Source organism: Lissotriton vulgaris, chromosome 1_1, assembly GCF_964263255.1.
Source record: "Lissotriton vulgaris chromosome 1_1, aLisVul1.2, whole genome shotgun sequence".
In the NCBI taxonomy this organism is placed as follows: domain Eukaryota; kingdom Metazoa; phylum Chordata; class Amphibia; order Caudata; family Salamandridae; genus Lissotriton; species Lissotriton vulgaris.
The window spans coordinates 1290591128-1290616478 of record NC_141685.1 but is presented as its reverse complement, the minus strand read 5'-3'; the positions used below and the strand labels follow the sequence as shown (position 1 = coordinate 1290616478).

The 25351-nt window shown below is 44.8% G+C and overlaps 1 protein-coding gene across 2 annotated transcripts in view; it reads right to left on the bottom strand.

Moving 5' to 3' along the window:
* The window catches only part of LOC147749014 (cyclic AMP-dependent transcription factor ATF-7-like), a 730865-nt gene extending 705782 nt beyond the window's left edge, over positions 1-25083 (bottom strand). The window contains exon 1 of one of the 2 annotated variants that reach the window (XM_086965250.1): positions 24909-25083. The gene's annotated coding sequence lies outside the window, so the exon portion shown is untranslated. The remainder of the gene's footprint in view (positions 1-24908) is intronic. The other variant, XM_086965259.1, reaches the window with a different exon arrangement.
* Between the last annotated feature and the right edge of the window lie 268 nt (positions 25084-25351).

Sequence of the window (25351 nt, the reverse complement as noted above, 5' to 3'; positions counted from 1 at the left end):
GTAGGACGTAGTGAAGGCATGCTGTCTGGGAAGCCACCACAGAATTCCTGATCATGCCACATAATTCTACAGCACACCACATAATTAAACTCCACTGCATTCAACTCCACAACACAAAATATCAATCCACATAATCACACGCAATTACACAATCCCACTCCACATAATTCCAGTACACTCAATACCACGTAATTACTACCCAAATAATTTGAGCACACCATGGCACATAATTCCACTACACAAATACACTCCACACAATTCTACAACTAACAATTCCAATACAAACCACATAATTCCACTCCACGCCACATACATCACCTACACTCCAAACCAAAATTCTCATTTACAAAGCCGATAACTCTAAAACTTGCCAATGCGAGAGCTAATGCATTGTAAATGCTTGTTGTATCATAAGCCTGTATTGTCCTTAACCGCATCATTGCTGCAGCAATTCCCGTGCTGTGCTGCAATTTTAAAAATCCAGCGTTATGTGACAAGGTCAACTCGTCACACGCACAGCGCAGGTAACGCCCATGACGAGCTGACCTTGTCACACGCATCGAAGGGCTTAAAATAGATATTGGGTTATGATCGCTCACTGCAGTTGGAATGGTATTAATGGAGCAAACCATATCTGTAGCAGCCGCCGAAACAAGGGCATGGTCAATTATAGTGTGCGCGTCTCTGCCAGCAAAAGTGGGGATTTGTTTACAGGTAGCCGTACCATAACTTTCCAAGAGCGGAAGATCATACTTAAAGATCAGAGAGTTCAAGGCTTTGCCGTAGTCATTATGGAGGAAATGCGGGGTTCCATCCCCAACAACATTTTCACTTGTCCATTTTATGCTAATCTTTACCCTGTAGATTTGGTTCTGTGCATCAGATTCCATGGCCCAACAAACCATAAGATGCAGGACATCCACTGAGCAGGGATCCCAGAAGCCATTTGCTTGAAAGAAACAGTAGAACACTACCTGTGATAAGGTAATACCAGCAACACGACAAGGTTTAGAACAGCTGGGCCAAAAGATATAAGCCAACTAAGTATTGAGCATCCTTTGGTAGTCAATCCATCAAACAAGATTTGTGGAGTGCAGCTTGTCAACCACGGGGGTATCTAGGCACTGAGAACAATGCTGCTAACGGGTTCAATTGAACAGCCAAGTCTTGACTCCTTTGCTGAATTCCAGAATAAAGAGTGAGGTCTGTAGGTAAGGGGGGAGGGCATTCCAGGATTTCGCTGCACGGTAGGAGGAGCATCCTCCATTGTTGCTTTGGCGGATGCAGGGGATTGTGCGAGGAAAGCTGAGCGCAGACTTCTGGAGGGCTGGTGTAAGTTTAGGCGGGGGTCGATGTATTCTGGTCCCTGATTGTGCAGGGCCTTGTAGGTATGGATCACAATCTTAAAAAGACTTCCCTACTGAATAGGGAGCTAGTGGAGCTTCTTGAGATAGGGGTAGAGGTTGTGTGTCCGTTTAGAGAGGTCGAGCATGAGTCTTGCTGCTGAGTTCTGTAGATCTGTAGCTTCTTCAGGAAGTGTGTGGTGATTCCTACATAGAGTGTGTTGCTGTAGTTCAGCCGGCTAGTGACTTGGGCTTATGGTTCACCTGGTGTGGATAGGTAAACATTTGAAGATCTTACGGAGCATGCAAAGAGTGAGGAAGCAGATGAAGGAGATTGCTTTTATCTAGTTTTTCACGGTGAGCTTGCTGTCCAAGAGGATGCCAAGGTTGCGAGCGCAGTCTGTCTGGGTGGGTGCTAGTCCTATTACAGTAGGCAGTTGTTTTTCATCAAGTTGGCGATGCCAGTCATGCACTTGTGGAAGTTGGCCTTCGAGTTGGAGGGGTCTTCTGAGAGAGAGAGGATGAGCTGGGTGTCATCTGCATACAATATGTTCATTCAGTGGGTTCTGACAATGTTGGCTATGGGGCTCATGTAGATGTTCAACATTGTAGGGCTGAGGGATGAGCCTTGTGAGACACAGCAGGTTACGTTCTTGGGTTCAGAGGTGAAAGGAAGTAAGCACACTCTCTGTGTTCTTGCAGTGAGGAAGGACACAGGCCGTTCGAGGGCATTCCAGTGTATTCTGATGTGATCAAGTCTTATGATATAGGTGTTGCCGAGATAGTGGTGTTGCCGAGAGGTAGAGGAGGTTCAAAACCGCAGTTTCTCCCTGGTCGAGGAAGGTTCAGATGTCATCCGTTGCAGAGATCAGGGCAGTTTTGGTGCTGTGGCTGGTGCAGAATCTGGATTGGGGTGGGGCCAGTAGGTTGTTGAATACTAGATGTTCTGTTAGTTGGCAGTTATGGCTTTTTCGAGGACTTTGGTGGTAAAGGGAAGCAGAGAGATGGGACTCTAGTTCTTTATCACTGGGTGTCACGGAGGGTTTATTGAGAAGAGGTTTGAATTATGCGTGTTTCCATACTTTGGGGAAGGTAGCCGTTGTTATAGATGAGCTGAATATAGTGGTGAGTTTGCTGCTGATCGTCTTACTCCTGAGATTGAAATGTAGCGGGGACAGGGGTCCGTGGGTGCTCCTGCGTGGACGGAGTTCATGATGGCTATGATGTTTTATGTGGCACGCTGGTCTCAGGGAGTGAGCAGGTTGTCGGGGTTAGCGTTAGAGAGGAGGCTGAGGGTGTAGGCGGTGGTGGGTTGGGGGTCCAAGAGTTTGAGGACGGGGGGAAACCTTGTCGTGGAAGAACTCAGCCAGGAGGTCACAGACTTCCTGGAGAGTGTGATGGTGTTTTCGGTGGCTGAGGGGTTGGAGAATTCTTGGACAACGTTGAGTAGCTCCTTGCTTTGGTTTGATCTGGCTTCAAAGCAGTCAGCCAGGAAGCTCTTTTTCTTCTCTTTCAGCAGTTGGAGGCATAGGCTGAGGGGCGACTTGAAGGTGGCTCAGGCTGCGTGTTGTTTGCTGGAGTGCCATTTCCATTTTAGCCATATGCATGTAGTATTGAGTTCCGAGGTGTACCAATTGGCCTGTTTGGTGATCTTTTGAGTTTGGAGGGTCTGACGGGGTGACTTGCGGCACAATCGGTGATCCAGGCGGAGAAGTTTTAGACAGCCTGTTCATGGTTGGCTACGGTGCCAGGGTGGGAGGTGTGGAGGTCGTCTGTCCATTGGCCCTCTCATACTTTGTTCCAGTTGCGGTGTGAGGTGCTGGGCAGCTTGGTGGCGTTACCGGGGGGAGCCTGTGATGATATAGTGGATGATGGTGTGGTCTGTCCAGGTGAGTTCAGTGACATGGTTGTACTTGACTGTCTCTGGCCATAAAGATAGAGTCGAGTGTGTGTCCCGCAACTTATTTTGGGTTAGTAACTAGTTGGGTGAGGGTCATGTTTTCGAGGAGGTTGGCGGTGTGGAGGTCTTTGAGGGGTTTGGAGTCAACTGTGAGAAAGGCGATGAATTTGGGGATGGCATCGCAGAAGCTGGGACGTGGTGCTGAAGGTCTGTAGATGAGGGTGCCTCGGATGGTGGTTTTGCTGTTGATTTGGAGTTGGAAGTGGAGGTGTTCCATGATCGGGTGGTGTCCTCTGCGGTGGTGGTGCTGTGGACTGTTTCTTTGTAGGTGATGGCGATTCCACCTAGTGTTTGTTGATGCAGTCCCGGTATACCATCTTGTAGCCATCTGGTGTAGGTGAAACTATGTCGGGAGTGTATGCAGGGTTGAGCCAGGACTCAGTGAGGAAGACAACGTCGAGGTGAGGGAGGTGAATATGTCCCATATCTCGGTGGCTGTGTTTGCACAGTGATCCTGTGTTGAGCAGGAAGCAGGGGAGCGGTTCTGTGATCAACGTGGGCGGCACGGTAGTGGTCGTTGTAATGGTGCATGCAGGTGCTTCGGTGCTGCAAGGGAAGTGACAGTGCTGGCAGGTAAAAGGTCCTGACGCTGATTGTGGCGTGGTGCGGCAGCAATAGCGGAGTCTGGGGTCCTGTGTTCGAGTTCAGCGATTGTGTACTTGCGGGTAGCGGGAGAACAGGGGTTCTTGGCCGTGGGTGCTGTCCAGGAGCGGACGGGTGAAGATGGGCCTGCCTTTGGGACACCGGTGGCAACAAAGGCATAGGGCAGCAAACGCATAGTGGAAATTGACAGTAATGATGAATAGCAATCAGAAGTGCTAGGTATGGACAGTGGCACACTAGAGAACAGCAAAGAGGCAGTAAGGTACTTTGTGCAGCAGCGGGGGCTGGAACAAGGACATCCAGAAGTTTCTACCTCTAAACAGGAGTGCCGACATGTCTCTCCCAGTAACTGAATTAATTCATTGAAACAAGCATCAGAACTCTGATGGGAGATAAAGCTCAAGCTGAATAAAGACAGGTTACAGGACAGCACTGCAAGACCAACGGGTAGTTAAGATTATGAGCATCATGGGGTAATTAAATCATAAAGTCAGGGCCCGGGTAGAATAAAGACAGACTCCTCTATTTCAAATGTTGGCTTTCGATATATGTAGATAGTTAGCGTCACAGGCACTTAACTTCTTGTGGGCGCACATCGACATCATCTGTGATGCCAAGAAAATGGTGCTGTGCAGCCTGCTAATTGTGCATTAGACAAAGAGTTTTAAGGAGAAACTGCTCTAAACTAGGAGACACTGGGGTAGATAGTGGAGGAGATTTGGACTAGCAGCTGAAGTTGATGATCATGGATATTAGGTTCAAATCCTGGCCTTGGTTCAACACTGTGATTCTGGGTAAATCACAATTGTGTGTGCTTAAAATGTGTAAAGTAATCGGATTCTCTTAAACTGCTCCAATGCCCGCGGGGAATATTTGTGCTACATAAAACTGCAATAGAAAGTGTCATAGGAGCACAAGGCCACTGCATGGTTACCCAAGAGCAAAAAACGTACCATTCAGAGCAGCAATTTCAAATGGTAAATTCTTATAAATAACCCAACTGAAAATGACTGCCCAAGTCAGCATTGCATACTACATTACATTTTATTGTTTTATCATCCTCTCAAATGGTACAGCAACCCAAAGAAAGTTGGTGACCATAATGTATCCATTTTCTTCAGATGATTTCTTAGACAGTGTTAAACCTTTACTTCTCCTCCATTACTTGAGACATTTGCTTCTGTAGCATTACTTTCAATACACTTTCACATTTTTGCTTATACACACATGTATCAGCACGTCACCAAATGTTTCAGGAATTCCTCTTTAAAGGAAAGGCCAAACAAGCATTTAGGATATAAATGTATCACTCAATTATTTTCAAACACTTTTAAACATAATTTTTATTAATTTAAGGATAAGTTTAGTATTATTGCAAGTAACTGAGAACTGAAAGAAATTAAGTATGTGTTAAATTAATTCAATAACAGTTAAGGTTACAATTAATTCAACAAAATTAAGTGAAAGTCAAATGTATTTAATTTAGGATTAGCATTAGTTATGATTACTGCATTTTAATATCATCATTATTAAAACATTAATTTAAGTTCACTTAATTTAAATTACATAATCAACAGGCTAGAGTTACAACTGGTACTGCCATAAAGTTCCTTGGATTTCAATTTAAGCAAATTTCAATTATTAAAACTAGGGCAAGGGTTCACATTTATTTCCAATAATATAAAACAAATCCATTTAATTTAAATTTAGGGTTGGGTTTAGGAGCACTAGTATGTTTGGAGTCCTGTGAGAGGGTACACACCATTTAAATGGTCTTGAAGCACTTTTGGAATCTAAGAGTAAAGGCTGATATGTCTCCTGTCCCTCCAGAAATGTCTGAAGTAAAGCCACAGCCAGCCGCCTCGTCCTCGTAGCTACACATAATTGTATGCCCACAGGATGAAGAGGGAGATGTAGGAAGTTAAAGATGTATGTAATATGAACACTCCCTTTCATTTGCCCAAGTGCTCCGATATGTGGCAGGGCAGAGGTATCAAAGTTTGAGGACCAATGCTTCTCATCATTATGAAAACTCTTGCACAAGAACTCACCTAGCCTAAGATCATTTTAAATTACTTACAAATAAATAAATGTAATTTAGATATAATAGGTGTCATGGAAATAATAATATTAAAGATATTAAGTAATTAAATGTACATTAAAACCCGGGAAACTATTAGTTTTAGCGTATGGTTTTGGTCTAGGGATGGAAGACTTGTAGAAAAAATTAAAAGCAAGTTCAAGGTTAAGAGTGAATTAATGAGTAGATGTAATAAAAGGAGACAAAATAAAGGTATGGGAACGTAAATGTGGTTGAAGCAAAACCTACAACTAAGATCTAGTGGGTTCTACAATTATACAAGGCAAACTTGTCTTCGCAGAAATTGAGGTAATTGCAAGCAACCATAATCCACAAAGGTTACTGAAGGCAAAAATCAGTAATAGATGTTTTTAAAGACTTGCTGAAGACAGTGGCAAGTGGAATAACAGAGAGCTGTAGCGCCGTCTAAGTTGCGGAAAGGCATAAGAGTGCCAGACTAGGTCAGGAGGAGACCCTATCTATTTATGGCAGGTGTCTGGATGGTGGTGAAGTTAAAATGATGTGCTCCACTGACACCTAAGCAACGAGTTTTCAACTTCTTTCTGAGGATTAGATGGGTATTCCCCAATGCAGGAGCATGTGCTGTACTATGCTTTCCACTAAGTGCAAATGTATGCATGTAGGACAATCGGCTAACCCTATCAGTCTTTAGTTTGACAATTGATTACATACTGTAGACTTTATGTCAAGCTTCCCAAAACAAGATGTATATATAATGAGCAAATAATCCTTTTGTAAACCAATTATTAACTTGATAAAGTAGTTACTGCTATAGGGAGGGACTCTTTGGAGGTGGTAGTAAATCGCATTGAAGCAAAACAATCAACTTATGGGTGTAACATACAAAGTCTCAGATTTCAGGGGCTCAAAATATTCTAACTAGGTCAATACAATGATTCATCTATTGTACATGCTATTTATTTCTCTTCTTTATTTGAAAATGAGTAAGATAAAAAAAAGCCTTACTAACGGATAGGAAAAAAAACAAAAATCTAAAATCAAGTTGACGATTAAAGGACTTGCCCAACAAACTAAGCAGTCTTGTTGTTCTATCAAGAGTACCTTTGGAAGCATGAAACTGAAGCAATATGCATGTATTTAGAATGAAACCCTTTCTGAGGAAAGTAACTGGTTGTGAATCAAAGTGGCTTTCGACAAAACACCCAATACAGCTTTAAAAGTGTACAATGTTAATCCCGACTCACCCGGTCCTTGTCAGAATCCTCCTTTCCATTCAATCAATACTACTGTTGCACGGTTTAATAAATGTTTTTAATTACGGTTCAATTTATGAAAAAACAAACTAATATAGATTATGGAGGAGGAAGATTGAGCCCATGCATCATGGGATTACAAGTATGGTGAACCTTGTGTACTTATATAGGGGACACAAGCTAAAATGTATTTTTCATCTGAGTCAATACAGGTTTAATAGGTAATGGACGTATTTTAATTTTAGTCACTATATACAGGGCCAAACCTCCTGTCTGTATGATTTAGGGGAAGGGGTAACCGGCTGCTCGAATTAAAATTTCCAGTTCGCATTCCCACAGTACATCTGGCAATTAAAAGGAATTCCACCAGGAACAGGGAAAAATATGCCAACCTGGTTATACCAGGTCAAAAAAGGCATGCTTATCCCCATTTCGGATTTCGGGCTGGATGTGGGAGCAGACTTGACCCTGCACTTGATTTAACATGGTGCGGTTCTGCCCAGCAAAACCAGGCCACGTGCTTATGTATCCCGTTGTCCTGAATTCATTAACAGACCAGTTGTAACTGGGTAGACTGGTATCCCCGAAGGAGGGGATACCACACTGTAACAACTTTTAATGATGACATAGAAGGGAAGGTGCTAAACAAACTCTTCAAACGTTTTAAGACTGTGGGGAAGTGTTGTCAATAGACAAGTTCAGAAACAATCAACGAAAAACAAGTTAAAAAACAAAAAAAGCTGAAACTTCAAAGAGAAGTTTCAATCTTAACATCTGGAAATGTACTTCTGAGATTAGTAATGAGCAAATAAGAATTTAGCAGGTATGATGCCTTTCTCCAACAATATGCTATGCCGCTTGAAATCATAACTCCAAATACCACTCTGCAACTCTTTAGGCAGTCTCATTCTCGAGAAAATTGAGCAGCTTCAGACCATCATGTCTTCAAAACTGCATGATCTGTGGGTTTATCTCCATTTCGAAAATTCTATGACTTAATGGCCATCCAAACAAGGAATTCAGACTTGGTGTTGAAATTTAAAAAAAAAAAAAATACGTTGACAGATCTGTTCATATAACACAGAGGTTCCTTGTCCACTGCACGATCTTCACTTAAGTTGCCAATCATCCTCCCGTCAGTGCTTGCAGAGTCATTAATACTTAACAAAAATTAAGAAATTAAAAAGAAAATGAACACAAGATAGACTACAAGATAGGCTACAAGGGAAACGTAATCCTTGCTCATCTATATAAAAAGATTATAGAGTCGGTTTGTCTAAATCTCTGAAAGAAGATACTCTGAATTCCTGATACCACATGTGAGAAGGCACATTCTCTCTCCTCATGCAAGTACTGTGAATGGCTGTTCTATGAAAGAGGGTATGGCTAATAAAAGCATGGCATCAGATTAAAAGTCGGGCTGCAGGGTTTTGACTCTGGCATTTAGTTAAAGTCTTCTTCTACGCTCTGAATTGCTCGCACTAAAGGATTTAGTGATGGCAAGTTCAAAGGGTCACGACCATGTCATACTTTAAAACTGCAAAGTAACATCAGGTCTACTTGTGTAATATTTCTAAATTACGAGGATCATCAAACATAACTTATATTTAAGAAACGGTTACCCATCACAAATTGAACGGCTTCTTTCATTTAAATCTTGCCTATGTGAAAGCAAAAACGGATTTTTCTTCCTCTGAAACTTATACACACGTGATACTAATGTGCAGTTCTTGTTGGGGTAATGCTGTAGGCAAGGTGTGATAATATTTTTGGGTGATGTATTCTTTCTAGCAGCTAAGATCTGTTTCGTTCGTTGAAGCTTTCAACACTTTTCAAGAAATAAAAGTTGAACACGAGACATGACAGCTAACTTGCAGATAACCGAGGGAGCATTTCACATTCTGCTCACTGTATATGAAATAGCAGTGCGCGTAAACCGCAAGACTTTAACGCAAGGCAGCCATCTAGCCTCGCATCTAGTGTACACGAGGCCTGACTAGAAAGAGAACCAGGGAAATCACCTTTTAACCAGCCTACTCTGTGTCCTGTGTTACCAAAATCTAAAAACACTTAACAAGTTGAAGGGGGTGTTTGAAAACGAGGCCATGGATTGTGGATATATTTGCTCAAGCCATTTGACATAATTTGACAACCCAGTCATAAAAAATGTACCAGTACAAAAAGAGCCCCTCTGTTAAGTAACAGAAAATGTACAGAAACAAACACTGAGAAGAATCTTGTCTCCTAAAGATTTGATAAACTAGGAGTACAGTAAAACGGCATCCAGGCAGAACTAAACAACATCTAGGAAGACATTCCCAAAACTGAAGTCCCAGAGAATGGGGGGTGTAGAAGCAGTCAAGATGTTGGCATGTAATGACGGAGGACGCAAAGAGCATGAGACTCTTCAACAAACAAGCATTTGCAATGCAATAGGTCTCGCATTAATTAAGTATGAGCTATTGGCATTGCTAAATATTACAACACCAAATGCAACAAAAGTCTATAAATTGCAGGCCCAAAAAAATTGTTTTTTTTTGTAGCAATGGTGGCATGCTTCCCTTTAGATGAATATGCTTAAAAGTAAAGTGCGCCATACTGCGATTGCTACAATAGTTAATTGTGGATGCGTTAACAATTGATGTGTGCACTGATGGCTGGTGGTGTGTGTCTGTAGAAATTGTGCACTGATGCTGGTGGTGTGTGTGCCTGGTGGAAGTGTGCACTGCCGGCTGGTGGTGTGTGTGCCTGGTGGAAGTGTGCACTGATGGCTGGTGGTGCGAGTGCCTGGTGAAGGAATGCACTGGCGGCTGGTGGTGTGAGTGCCTGGTGAAAGCGTGCACTGACGTCTGGTGGTGTGTGTGTGCCTGGTGAAAGCGTGCACTGACCCCTGGTGGAAGCGTGCAGTGACGGCTGATGGTGTCTGTGTCTGGTGAAAGTGTGCACTGATGGTGTGGTTGTGTGTGTGTGGTTGTGGAGTGGTTGTGTGTTAATTACAGATTACATTTTTGTTTCAGCTCTTCGGTTTCTCTTTATCCCAAGTTTTAATATAATGTGCAGCCCCTTCAGTGATAATACTCCTTTGGTTTGTTATATTGGGGGTGTTAAGTGGAGAGCCAATCCAATACCAGTGATACAGGCCGTGGCCACCATAGTAGATCAAGGGAGAAGGCTAAAATGGTCTCTTGTGGATCCAAGGTGTTTAACGTGTGGCTCTTTAGCAAGTGCTAGCAAAAGATCTCCACTTGTCTGGACCTGGGTGTCTTGGATGAGGCGATTTTAAAGGTATTCGCAGGGAATGCGCAGAAGATCGCAACCCTGCTTACGGTGCCAACAACTAAGTCTAACTCTGTCCACCCTAGATGGTTTGACCAAGCCTGTTCAACGTGTCTTCGCCTCTTAAAAGTCACTCTCAAACAGTCCCCGAGAGAGAAGGATCTTGTTGTGAAATGTTTGAAAGACTAGAAGATAGTTCTTATGAATGGTAAACAGACGTTATTAGCTCAGGCGTGCTAATTGAAAGATAGCATTTTCTTCTGGAGGGTGATTAACAAGCTTTATTTTACATAGCCATCGGGTCCTGCTTTGTGCCATCCTATCTTGGAACAGCAGTGGGTGGTTCACTTTAAGGGCATATGTAATGTAGGCATCCAAGATAGTATTGCGGATAAAACACGCTTCACACTGGGGAGAGCTAACTGTTATGTTGTTATTACCTGTGTTACTTTTAATGTGATACAATGATTGGGTGTGTGGTTGTGTGATGTGTGTGTGGCTGGGTGTTGTGTGTGTGATTGTGTGTGTGATTGTGTGTGTGTGATTGTGTGTGTGTGTGTGATTGTGTGTGTGTGTGTTTGTGTGGTTGTGTTTGTGGGTGTGTGTGGTTGTTGTTTTGTGTGTGGTTGTTTGTGGTTGGTAGTAGTTGCGTGTGTGCTTGTGTTTGTTTGTGATATTGTGGGTGCTTGTGTGTTTTTGAGGTTGTATGTTTTTGAGTTTGTGTGGGTGTGGTTGTATGTTTTGGAGTTTGTTTTGGTGTGGTTGTGTGTGTTTTTGTTTGTTGGTGTGGTTGTGGGTTTTGGTTGTGGGTGTTGTGTGTGTGGTTGTGGGTTTTGGTTGTGGGTGTGGGTGTTGTGTGTGTGTGTGTGTGGTTGAATTTGTATTGGTGTGGTTGTGTTTGTTTGGTGTGGTTGTGGGTATGTGTGTGTGGTTGTGGGTATGTGTGTGTGGTTGCGTTTGTGATTGTGTGGTCGGGTCTTGTGTGTGTGTGGTCGGGTGTTGTGTATGTGTGGTGATGTGTGTGGTGTGGTGTGTGGTGTGGTGTGTGTGGTGGTGTGTGTGGTGGTGTGTGTGGTGGTGTGTGTGGTGGTGTGTGTGGTGGTGTGTGTGGTGGTGTGTGTGGTGGTGTGTGTGTGGTGGTGTGTGTATTTGTGGTTGTGTGTGTGTCGGTGTTGATTTGTGTGTGTGTGTGTGTGGTTGTGGTTTTGTGTGGGTGTGCTTGTGTGTGGTTGTGTTTAGTTGTTTGTGGTTGTGTGTGGCTGTGTGTGGCTGTGTGTGATTGTGTGTGTGGTTGTGTGTAATTGTCTTTCTGATTGTCCGTGGTTGTGTGTGTGTGTGTGTGTGTGATTGTGTGTCTGAATGTGGTTGTGTTTGTGGTTGTGTGTTGTGTTGTGTGTGTGGTTGTGTGTGTGTCGGTGTTGATTTGTTTGTATGTGTGTGTGTGGTTGTGTGTGTGTGAGTGATTGTGTGTGTGTGCGTGATTGTGTGTTGTGGTAGTGTGGTAGTGTGTGGTTGTGTGTGGGTTGCTTGTGTGTGTGGTTGTGTGTCTGAATGTGTTTGTGTGTGTTTGTGGTTGTTTGTGTGTGTGTTTGTGGTTGTGTGTGGGTATGTGGTTGTTTGTGTGTGGGTGTGTGGTTGTATGTAATTGTGTTTCTGGTTGTGCGTGGTTGTGTGTGGTTGTGTGTCTGAATGTGGTTGTGTGATTGTGTTTGTGGTTGTTTGTGGTGTGTGTGTGTGGATATGTGTCTGAATGTGGTTGTGTGTTTGTGTGTGTTGGTGTTGATTTGTTTGTGGTGTGTGTGTGTGTGTGTGGATATGTGTCTGAATGTGGTTGTGTGTTTGTGTGTGTCGGTGTTGATTTGTTTGTATGTGTGTGTGTGGTTGTGTGTGTGTGAGTGATTGTGTGTGTGTGGTGGTGTGTGTAGTTGTGTGTGTGTGTGGTTGTGTCTAGTTTGTGGCTGTGTGTTTGTGTGTCTAAATGTGTTTGTGTATGTGTTTGTGGTTGGTTGTGTGTGGGTGTGTGGTTGTGTGTGATTGTGTGTTGTTGTGGTTGAGTGGAAAATACTCCTGAGAGGGAAAAACACAAGATTAGGGAAGAAAACCATTGAACAAAAAGAGACAGCCGAGCTAGACAACAGAGCCTTCCAGTCAGGAGCATCAAGCTGACCCAAAGTCCTACCCTGAATAAATGTTATGTATTGGTAACAATAGGTCTGTATCCCTGCGCGCAACAAGACTATAAATATTAGGAGGCTCATACGTCTGTTGGATGACATACGTTCAGGAGCCCAGGCGCCCCTGGTCCTATCGATAGATATCGAGAAAGCGTTCGATAGTTTGGAGTGGGAATACTTATACAAGGTCATGGAACGCTTTGGCCTTGGGGAAGGCTATATCCAATGGACGAGAGTGCTGTACACGTCGGCGGTGGCAACAGTACGAGTGGGGTCCCTCATCTCGCACCAATATCCGGTGGAACGCGGCAGGGATGCTCTCTGTCCCCCCTGTTATTCGCCCTGGCGATTGAACCCCTCGCGGCTGAGGCCCGGACGGGGAAACACTATAAGGGTATAGACAGTAGAGGGGGATAACAGTTTATCTCCTTGTACGCAGACGGCCTATTGTTATTCCTAAAGGACGCGGAAGAAGCGTTGGCGGGTGCGGAGAGACTGCTCTTGCAGTTTGGAGAGCTCTCTGGTTTGAAAGTTAACTGGTCTAAGACGTGCCTATTCCGTCTGCGACGGGGTGTGTTACGGCCCGCCCACCGTCCCTTACTCAACTGGGAGCCCACCTGCCTGAAATACCTAGGGGTATATGTGTACCACACGGCAGCAGATATGCTGGAAAGCAATGTGGGACGAAGTATGCGGGTGCTGAAGGGAAGCATGGCCTATTGGGCCACCCTCCCGCTCTCGGTAACCGGCCGAATCTCTTTACTGAAAATGGTTGCTCTGCCGCGCCTTCTTTATTATTTCCGCACGCTACCTGCGTGGGTACCCAGCTCCACCTTTCGTCGATTGAAGTCGCAACTGACCTCGTTCGTCTGGGGCTCGGGCAGGCGTAGAGTCGCATTAACAATGCTCACTCGCCCTAAAGACGAGGGAGGCCTAGCGGTCCCGGACTTCGAGCTTTACTACCTTGCGGCTCAGTTGCAGCTCTTCAGGCAGGAGGTGGCAAGGGTATTCCGAGGTCCGGAGCACGAGAGGGATGGGGGCACTCCGCGACATTTCCTTGCTTATATAGCCTTGCAACAGAGGCTTACCCTTAGAGAGCTAACCCTTGAAGAGCAAACGTTTAGGCTCTGCTGGAACCGCTCCCAACGTCGTGCGGGCGTACGACGTCCATATGCTCCTGAGATACCTCTTGGAATGGTAACGCCGCTCCCCCACGGAGGGGACTGGTCGCAGTAACAGGTTTGGGAGAACGCGAGGCTGCAGGTGATTGGCGACTTATACGAGGATGGGGCACTCATTCCGTATCAAGCTCTACAGGAGCGGTTCAACCTCCCGCGGGGAGGCTACCTACTGCATGCCGCGGTAACTGGGGCCATGCAGGCGCACTGGAAGGGGGGGCTCTTAGAACCAACAACGACCATGGCTTGTCAGTACACCATGATGGCGGCCGGGACTTATAAGGCAGTAACATGCCTGTCCTCTAGAATACTCCGGGAGAATTTGCCGCCCTTAACAGCGCTTAAAGCCAAGTGGGAATCAGACCTGAATAAGGAGATCCCCGAGACGACTTGGGCGCAGATAGTGCGGCGAGCACGAGAAATGCACGCTTCCAACAAATCCACTTTTACGTCCTACACAGAGCCTATTTAACACCTGGTAAAATTAGGAAATATTTCAGGGCGGCCGAGGCGGCGTGGCCTAGATGCACTGCAGAAGGGGCGGAACTAGACCATATGCTATGGTCCTGCCCTGACCTGAGGGAGTACTGGCGGGCGATTGGCGACACGTTGAACCAGGTGACAGAAAGAAGCCTACAATATGACATGGCTGTCAGTATTTTGCCTTGGTTCCCACACACTCCCAAAAACAAGCATTTGCAATGCAATAGGTCTCGTATTAGGAAAGTTAGAGCTATTGGTATTGTAAATGACACATTTTTTATATAGGTTTTGTTTTTGTAAATTGCGAAATTAATAGCTTTGTCATTTACAATGCCAATAGTTATAACTCTCGCAAATGTGACACCTATAGCATTTGTAATGCAATATGTGTTGTATTTACGTGACTTACATGTATTGATATTACAAATAACAATGTTTTTTAATAATTAATACTTAAATAAAAGTTATTGTAATTTATAATGGCAATAGCTTAAACTTTTGTAAATAACTTTTCTGAAGATTATGTTCCGTGTATTTTATTGTGACGAAAATCCAAGAACATATGTCAAATATTAACATATTTTTGTTACATTTGTAATAAAGCTTGAAACATTGAGATAACATATTTGAACCAGTTGTTGTTGAATGGTTGCACAGATTGATGCTGTGGTGGAGCTCAGTGATGTAGTGGTGCCACTGAGTGATGCTGTGGTGGTGCTGAGTGATGCTGTATGCTATTCTATGTTTTGTTTTACTATCCTATGTTTTGTTTTGTTATGCTATGCTGTTCTGTTATGCTATGTTTTGCTATGCTATGCTTTGCTATGCTATGTTGTGCTATGCTATGCTATGTTTTGCTCTGCTTTGTTATGCAATGCTATGTTTTGTTGTGTTTTATTATGCTATGCTTTGTTTTGCTATGCTATGCTATGTTTTGTTGTGTTGGTATGCTACGTTGTGTTTTGCTATGTTATTATGTTTTGTTATGTTATTATGTTTTGTTATGTTTTGTTCAGCCATGCTATGTTTTGTTTTGTTAAGCTATGCTGTTTTGTTGCGTTTTGTTATGCTATGTTTTGTTATGCTATGCTATGTTTTGTTTTGCTATCCTATGCTTTGTTGTGTTATGCTTCCATATCCCCCATATCAGGAGCACAATACGTCTCTTTAAGGGAAGAAAAGGGTTCTCTCTCATCGGAAGGAGCATTAAAAAAAATACTGAAAATAATTGGGAGCGAAGAACCTGAGAGCGACCGGGAAAGGGGCTTTGCAGACGCGCCCCGAGCCTGGGGGTTTTATGGGGGATTTAAAGGTGTATTGATGCAGAACACGTGCAGGGGGTTGCTGGCTTATGCTGAATGAGGAGGATGGTGAACAGAGAGCAATAAGTGCTTGAAAGCTATATTTCTCCGTCCCAAAAAGCCCAGACTGGCTGAAAGCGTCACCCTTAACATGCATCCAATATTAGCGCTGTGCAGTAAACTATGAGCTACATCGTCCATGAATGCAAGCAATCTATACAGTAAGCTGTGATGTCTGCGTTAATCATGTAGTTCCATTCCATTGCGGGGTCTGTTTCTTATCACGAGGTTTCACCCGACTAAACATTTGTTTCATGTGTGATAGTTTAACGAAGCAAACCAAGACTAGATCACCCAGAATGCATTATTTCACCTCACAAAAGCTTGAGCCTGGAAACAGCGTTTATTTTGTGAGGTGCTCCCTCCCCAATTTGCAAGTCAAAGGCAGAGTCGTAAAGAGGTCCCATGCTCTGGGAAAACTTCAGACAATCTGAGCTTTTTGTTCAACAACCATTTCAACAAGCAGGAAGTGGGATAAGGAAGGGGGTGGCAAATGGTGAGCACTTTCGCGGCCGCTTTGATATTCTCAGTGGCCACGTGGCTCACTGAGAACTTCAAAGCGGCCGCGAAAGTGCTTCCAAAGGCTGCAGGAGTACAAATGGTGCGCGTGCCCGGTCACATGCACTGCACCCAATCCGAACTTTGGGAGCACTTTTGAAAGCCCTTACTTTATATCTGGCCAGAGCATCGCTAACGCGATGGCTTAGGCAAGACCTAAAAAGAGGGTGTCTCAGTCAGACAGAAACTAAGAAGACTGCCACATAGAAACAGACAAGATTATAAAATCAGAATAGGAAGGCTGTGACAAGAATGTCTACATTGTGCTCCAGCAAAGTTTATGACTAAGATACACAGAGAATGTGCGTACTGTAGGAATCATGGCATTAGTGCATTACCCATTTTTGGAGTCATTTTACTGTTCGATTTTCTGAAAGGGTATCTATGTTATACTACAGTTAAGTTACAACTTGGTGTTAATAAGGTTAACCTATCAGTACAGTTATTCCATACATTTAAGTAAACCTTTTTGCGAACAGGTTGGTATAAAATGTTTGACACACTACAAATGTGCAAAAAACAATGCCTTAACAATACTCTTAGGTACAGAGCTACTGTGCAACGTGCATCCCATTAGTTAGACACCGGTCTTTTTTAATTACCTCAATACAAATTTTGCACATAAAGGGTGTGGTTTTGCCATTTGTAAAACCACCCAGCAATAAAAAGCTGTAAGCAAAAGTCAAGGTACAACTATTAAAAGTATAATTTCTACACCTCAAAAAGTTATTATTTATCCTCTACTTCAAACCCTGTTCTTTATATTCATGATCAACTTAAAAACAAGAACAGACGTCAAACAGGTATCTAAAACTCTTGAACCAGCCATTAGAGGCAACTAGCTAACATAATGGTGTATATTTTAATAAAACAGACAACTGGGCTCACAAGATTCAAGGAAGCGACCATAAAATGTAGGCTTTTTCATAGAATCTTCAACAGAAAACAACGTCTCAAACAGATACACACAAGATTTTACACACAAGATTTCACTCACCAAACCAAAAGTACTGCTAAACAAGCATTTACAATGCAACAGTTTCGCCTTTACCAAAGTTAGAGCTGTTGGCATTGTAAATGAAATATCCTCCCTCTGCCCGTGCTCTGTGTGTACACCAGTAAGAGGAGCTGTGAGGGGACGGCCCGGGCAGCCCTGCGAGCTCACACAGCGGGAGCCCAGGAGAGCTGCCCTGGACAGAGCAAGGAAGAAGCACTGGGCGGTTGGGGAGACGGAGGGGCCACCCAGACAAGGGACTGAAGGTCATCCTCCTGCGGAGAAGACTGCGCGCGCTCTTCCACCTTGGACTGAGGGGCTGGACGCTCCCACATGACCGGACTAGGGGGCTGCGGACACCCCCTACAGAGCACTAGTAGTTGCTCACACCCACCCAGAAGAGGAGTGGGGGCTGGGCTGCTGACACATGGGCCTCAGTGGTTTTGAACATCTCAGGGCAAAGCACCGACTCTGCAGGCACAGGGTCTGTTGACACAGCAGAGGCTGTTGACATGGCAGAAGACTGAAAGGTGCTGCTACCTGGACATGAGGGCTACCTTCGCCACCACGAAAGAGTTAACTGAGGGGCTGCTGGCTCCAGGGCACCTGGGGCTGAGAGTTCCTGTAGCCCCGGGAGCTCAGCAGAGGAAACTCTGAGGTACCTGCGCCCGAGAGCAACAGCCACGCACCTGCGTCACTGGCCTGCCGGCTGTCCTCGCCATACCCCGAGGAGCTGGCACAGGACTGCTGACACCTGGGAGAAGGCTGAAGACACCTGGGCCGAGGGCTGGAGGTAGCGTTGGAAGTCTCCTGAAACCTTGGACTAAGGGTTTCCTGACACCTGTGACCGGCGCTTCTTACAACGGATGGACTGTTGGCGGCCTCAGGCTGACTGAAGGGCTGTACCATCCCTGGGGGGGGTCTTCTTAATCGAGGGTCTGTGGATCCCCTGTGACTCAGAGAAGACCATGGTGCTGCTGTCACCCAGAGGGAAGGCTGATCCTAATTGACGGGCTCCTGACAACCCAGAATCGAGAAACTGCTGCCACCTGTGGAGAGCGAGAGACCGCTGCCACCCGGGGTATGGAGTGTCAGACAGGGCTCCTGACAGTCCTGCTCTCTGCCCTGGCAGCATTGGCCGGCTGCCTGGATCTCTTCCAATCAGGTAAGTGTGCGGAGAGGCACGCCGCACTCGTCTTCTACCTCAAGGGGCGTGAGAGGGCATGGAGGGTGAGACAAATTAATAATGTACTGAGGGGCCGGTGGAGAGGTGACGTAACATATTATACCCCCTAGAATGCAACTAGCATGACAAGCCTAACCCTGCGTTGCTCAATTCAGTTACATTGCATTATTGCATGGTATGGTCTGGTATGGTATATGGTACGTATGGAACGGTATGGTGTTTATATAGCCCTGAATCCCTGGCCAGCCTCTGACCAATGGGTAGTTGTTTGCATGTGCGAGACATGTCCCTCGTTAACGCGCCACGTGCCGCCCAGGCCACCTCTAAGCACCTCCTGCAGCAAGAGGTGGCAGTGAGAGACGGAGTCAAGGAGAGGTACGCACTGTGGGGCAGAATAGAAGAGATGGGCGCAGATCTGTGTTTATGACCTGGAAGAGCTGGCACACTACTCGACACAACGTTTTGGGGAAGGGGGTGGGCAGCAGAACCCCTGAAGGCATTTTGGTGCCATACCGGTGTATTATAAATCCTGCAGAGCGTAAAATGTTGTGATGTACCACAGCAATGAGCGCCACACCACACTACCCTAACGCTATACAACGACAGCACATCAAAACATGACAACAGACCAGAACATTTTAACACGATAATATGAAACAAAGCATCATCACATTGAAACAAAACACTGTCATGTCAGCACAAAACTACAAACCACCATCACAGCACAGCTTTGTTTATTTTGCATTTATTTAATGGTTTTGTATAGCACACACTGGTAACTTCAGCCGCTGGACACGAAGGGCATGATTCAGAAAGAAGAAAGTAGATATTTCGGTTTAAGAGGGGATGCCTATGGCGGAGGGCTTGGGAAATTGAGACATAGCTCACAGACTATTTCAAACACGGATACATCACAGACTGAAGCTATGCTCAATGTTAGCAATACCACACGCCTGAAACAGCTGGATCAGTCCAGAATATCATCTGGGCACGTTCTATCGAAGCTGACAGAAGCCCACTGCGTAGGAACTCGAAAGTTTCAAACCGGCATCCCGGAGCAGCCACGTCTGCTGGTTCAAGACAGCACTGCGGAGCTTCTCAAGTAAGCTACTGCCCGGGCGCTATCTTCGGAGAAATGACCAAAACAAACCTTAAAAAAAAATTTTTTTTTTTAAACACCGGCCACCGCCGCATGGCGTTCTAAAAGGGGCGGAATGAGAAAAAATCTACGGAATGTCCACGAATTTGCTCGGAGAATAAGGGACAGATCTCTCTTCCAATGGCTAGCCTCTATTTATGGAGTTAGTCAATGGAAGAGACAGGCGGGACAAAGCCCCGTACTGCTAAACAAAAGATTTCGCCTGCGCCAACACTGCTGCGCAGTGGACGCCAGGCGAAACCAAAAAATACCAAGGCTGCATTACTTTGTATTACAGTGTTGACTCGCTACGCTTTTGCCTACACGAGATAACAATACTGGTAATGTGTGAGAAAATATGTATTTTGTTTGAGTAAACTAGCACAATGCAACACTCTTTGATCTCGGCTTAGAAGGAATGCAGCAGGGGGACAAATACACTAGCAGTGAAATTTCCCATCCCCACCATGTGGAGCTGAACAAGATTGCAATTGTCACTTGTCCGAACTGAGAGAACGGGTCAAACTACCTTTGAGAGCAGGGGTGTGGACTTCAATAATATCTACTTGTTCCTTGGACAGGTTGCTTCGTCAATCAATCAATCAATCATTGATTAAATTTACTTGTCCCATAAAAAAAATCCACTTGTCCCTTTGGTGCCAGGTAGTGTGGAGACAAATTATGGCAGCAATCTCATTATACGAGAGCTCCGATAGTAGTCTCTCCGATTATGCCAGGGCTCATACTATAGAAGGGGATGAATACTAACAATTCATTGATTTTGCTACTTCTCACCACATCTACATACTGAGGCTGGTGGTAGCTGTAAGCAAGCTTCAGTTTTAGAATGCGCTTTCAGGTATGTGAAACCTACTAACCTGCTTATTTTAGGGGTTTCCACCAGCTCTTGACCAATCTTTTCCCATACTGAGAAAGGCTAGAAATTTACTCTCGACAATTGCAGAAGTAAACATTCTTCCAGGGTTGGAAAAAAAAGGAACTGGAGGAAAAGTGAACTTGTAAACTGTGACTGCAGAATTCTACTCTTTCTCAAGGTGGCTATCAGCACAACGTTTTAAGTGCCATGGACTACTGTAAAAAGAACAAATGATGGACAGAATGCTGATCAACGTCAAACATTCGCCCCAGTTCAGAGATCTGAGCCTAAATCCCGTGTTTTTTTGCTCCCCATGCCATTCCAGTTAAAACCAAGCCATATGCAAATCAGTCTTGAACCTGTTTCCAATGGGAACAGTCCAGCCCAAACTGACAGATCAGGTCCTCTCTGGACTGGAAACAAGCATCCTGGACAAGTTTCGGGCATCACCCCTCATCAGCCAGACTAGCTTGATTCCAGTGGCAGGGAGAGCACATGACTCACATCTAGGCATCCCCGTCCCACTCGGGGTGACAAATGCAAAAAGAACAATTGATGGACAGAATGCTGATCAATGTCAAACATTCACCCAATGTAGAAATCTGGACCTAAAGCCATCGTTTTTTTTTTTTTGCTCAGACATGGGCCCTTGCTCACTTTTCCACTGGATACAAGCAGCCTTGCTGATGGGTGATGCCCCGAAACCAGTCCCATGATGCTGGTTTCTGGTCCAGGGAGGAACTGCCTTGGTAGTTTGGGCTGGACTGTTCCCATGAGGGACAGGATCAAAACTGATTTGCATTTGGCTGGGCCCAAACTGGGGTGGCATGGTGAGCAAAAGAACAATGGATTAAACCCAGATATTTGTGACTGGGGGTGAATGTTTGCATTGTTAGGCATTCTGTTTATCATTTGTTCCTTTCGCATTTATCGCCGTAAGTGGGAAGGGTATGCCCAGATGTGCTCACTGGATTCAAGCTATTCTTGCAGATGAAGGTTGATGCCCCGAAAACGGTCCCAGGGTGCTGGTTTCTGGTTCAGGGAGGGCCTGGCTTGGCAGTTCGGGCTGGACTGTTCCCATGAGAGACAGGGTCACGACTGATTTGCATATGGTTGGGTCCAAACTGGGGTCGAATGGCGAGCAAAAAAAAAAAAACTATGGATTAAACCCAGATCTTTGTGACTGGTGTGAATGTTTGCATTGTTCAGCATTCCGTCCATCATTTGTTTCTTTTGCATTGACTACTGTGGCATTGTGTGCTTTTTTAGAGATCCAGAAATATTTTTGCCAATATTTGTAATAATGGTGAGGGCCTGGCAGGTCCCACAACAATCAAAAATATTATCAAAACCACATCAAAACAACACACATTGAAAAAACTAAAGGCCAATGTCAGGCCTATCTGCTTTGCCAATGATTGTTTTATTTCATGTTTCCCATAATCTTGCTTAACCTGGTTACACTGATATTCCATCATCAATATTTTTGGGAAATAGTAGCATGTATCAAAACATTTTACTAAATGATGCTTCAAAGAAATTGTAGCTAAGATTTAACAGTAGTGTAGCAAAACATTTTTATTCTAGTTGCATTTTTTTGTAAACATTTAATTTTTAAACCAACGAATCATCAACCTTGCTTTCAAGCTTCTGCAGATATCTGCATCTAATCAGAGAACATTTTGGGAGGCTTTACGTAGTATAGCCTCATGTTAAATTTTGCAAACGTGCACACACATTATTATAATAGAACCACTGTCAGTAGTGCAATCCGAGCTTACATTTCTTTACAGTGCTCACCCTGATAATAAATACTCTGCATTTAGGAACCATAAATACTAGCTCGAACAGCATTAATGCATAGACACAAATATTACCCAAACTGCAAACAATGCACCTCCCAGATCCATAATGTGATATTGTACACTGACAGCTAAAGGGTTTGTGCTGCAGGGGGTTGTTGGACCTACTTGTCCTGGACCCCAAACACTATGTCCTGGGTGTCAGGCTATAGGAATTCTACATCCCTGGGAGAAGTAGTACTGCTGTTAACAACTTCATGTCATTGCTTATTAAGCCGTACATTATTGCATAAGCTGCTCTTTTTGTTTCAAGTTAAGTACCATTTCATTATGCTTCATTGTTCACTGCAGACCAGGCATGCTACACACTTTTCCAAAATCAACTTAGAAAAAATATGTCAAGATCACAAAACTCTGTATGAATAAACACTAGCAATCTGTTGTTTTCATTATAGAGATATACTTAAAATTGTAGAATTCTGCATTGGTTTTCTAGGGTCTGACTTAGTAGCTGAAGACTGTGCACATTGGGCGGATGCTGCCCAGAATCCAAAAGAACCACTCTACATGTATCTGATCTAGAAGTGCACGAAAATCCCAACAGTTCTCCAAAATGGGAACGACAGGGAAGCAAATCACCTCTAAAGATGTGCTCAGAAACATAACCAAGAACACAAGCATGTTCAAAAGAAGCACTTGCACAAATGAAATTAAGTCTACCCATGCCAGAAACTGAACCACAATTGAAAAACATGCAAAGAAGTCATAACATGCTGTGTGAAGCACCCCGGACAATCGTGACAAAAGCTTGCCGAAGGCAGGCTAGGTTGTTGAAAAGACAAGCTAAGCTACGAGGATTCATTTCAATGGAGAAGGGACTAGAGAGGCCCCGAGAGAAAAGATATTACAAAGAACCGGAACATCAAAACTCATTATCATGCTTCAAAGGACTTCGCTGTGCAGGAGAGCCAGTCTTTCAGCCAGCATAAAGTGACCAAGTTAGCAGAGTATAAAATCCAAAAGTCACTTAACTTTGGTGCTTCTCGTGAGCATCTTTACAGAGCCCTCACAAGTGAATAACACGTTTAGAAGTTACTCAATCCTGAAGCACGAGGCAGTCATCCAGGTAGAACTCCTATGCAAGGTGTAGTTCTTGTCTCTTATAAACGCATAATTTTTAAAAGTCCTTCACAAATGTAAGCACGGTGTCTTCAAAATCCGGAAACGGGTAAATATTTCCTAAAGCGTGACCACATCACTTACATAACGAAAAATTAGATATCTGAATTAATCAAAGCTCCTCCCTCTCCTTCCTTTGTAATGCTGACTAGTACATACTCATTTGCTTAGTTATAATCTCCTATCATCTTCTTCCACATACCAATTATTCATACATCTTGATTTCTAAGCAGCTACACTTGGTCGACTGACCAAGCACTAGACTAATATGGTCACTTTACTATCTACATCTGTTTGACTTGCTAAACCTAACAAAGAGCATTTAGACTTTGCCTACTCTAGACACGCCAATCTCTTGCCGTCTACACTTCTCAGGGATTCCTTTCATATACCCATGTTACTAAATGCAGTTGTCTGCATTAATAAGCTACGGTCTGACGTACGCTACCTGATTGTCTGTTCACTGCGCTACCTGATTGTCTGTTCACTGCTACTTTGGAACCACAAAAGATTTTTGTCAGCCTGCTTCCCAACTTCCTATTTAGGAAAATGACCCACTAAGGTGTAAAGTTACCTCAGCAATACACCTAAAGATCAACACCATGGACCTTGTGTCATAACAAATTGGCTGCTAACCCCACTCTCCCGGGGCAGCCCTCAAGTTCCTATAGGCCACACATCTCAATCCTATATACACCAATTATACATTTTCCTCCTGTCCCTTTGCACACCATCCACTCGTTCTGGACCTCTTTCGCTAAAACAATCAGGATAATCCATCCTCACTCATGTCATTTTGGATCTTTTTTTCGCCCGCCCAGTAGAATTTTGGGGACAAATGCCATGGACGAAGACAGGGTGAGTACCATTGATAAGAAAAATAAGAGGTAAAGTGTTGTAGAAATAGAGGTAAAACCTTTCCACTCCCTCTCGTGTAATTTTATACACCGCAATAAGGTCAATCGTCAAACCCGACCTCTGGCATCTTCTACAACACCCACTTCTGTACTCTTGACAACCTTAACTGCACCCACCACTATCTCTGGGATATTGATGGCGTTCACCACTAGGATCAGCGACTCTCTTCTTCCTATAGCTCCTATTCACCTAACCCTCTGACCTCTTACACACCCACCCATCCCATAAGCGTTCCCTGAACCCTCCCAAGGTCTGCAAATGTGTCAGGCCTTGGATCCTAAACCCCACTCCTCTGCCCGCCCACATGCAAGTGGGCATAGACTATTGGACAAGCGGTGCGCCAGTCAGATTTATATTTACTAGTGGTTGGCCTAAACACCCACCCGTCCTTCCCCCTGTAGGAGGAGCACAGCCAGCCTTTTCAGCAGCAGGGAGGGGGCATACCCCGGGGGGCCGCACCCTACCCGCCGTGGGATTTCCCGCAGGCACGGTGTGCTGGGGGTGGAGTCGCAAAGACTCCGAGCTACCTCCTTCCTATTTACACAAACAAACTTGGCACTCACCTCGCGCTTCCACACCCGGTTAAATCACAGATCAGTCCACTCTGTACAAACCCAGGCCTCCGCCGCTGCTTTACTCTGCTATCACGAAATTAAGCTTCCCTACGGCTGGGAGCCCCCAGTGAGCCCGCCCCGCACTCTCTGCGACCACGATCAGCGCGAGGGGAGGAGCTGGGGGGGGGGGGGTGGGAGAGATGGCGCGCACGCGCGTAAACGGCTGCTGGCAGCTCGCAGACAGCTGATTGTCACAGCTGGGCGGAGCTGATTGAGAGGAGGAGGGCCTAGCGCGGGTGCAGAATGACCGTAGGCGTGGCTTAAGCCCCCGCTGACCAGCTAATGGGCGTAGACTTTCAATGTGACTGATGGGAAACTAGGCCGTAGTTCTACGTTACACTGACAGGAAAAGTGGGCGGTTTACCACTGTGACAGGCTTTTGGGCGTGGCCA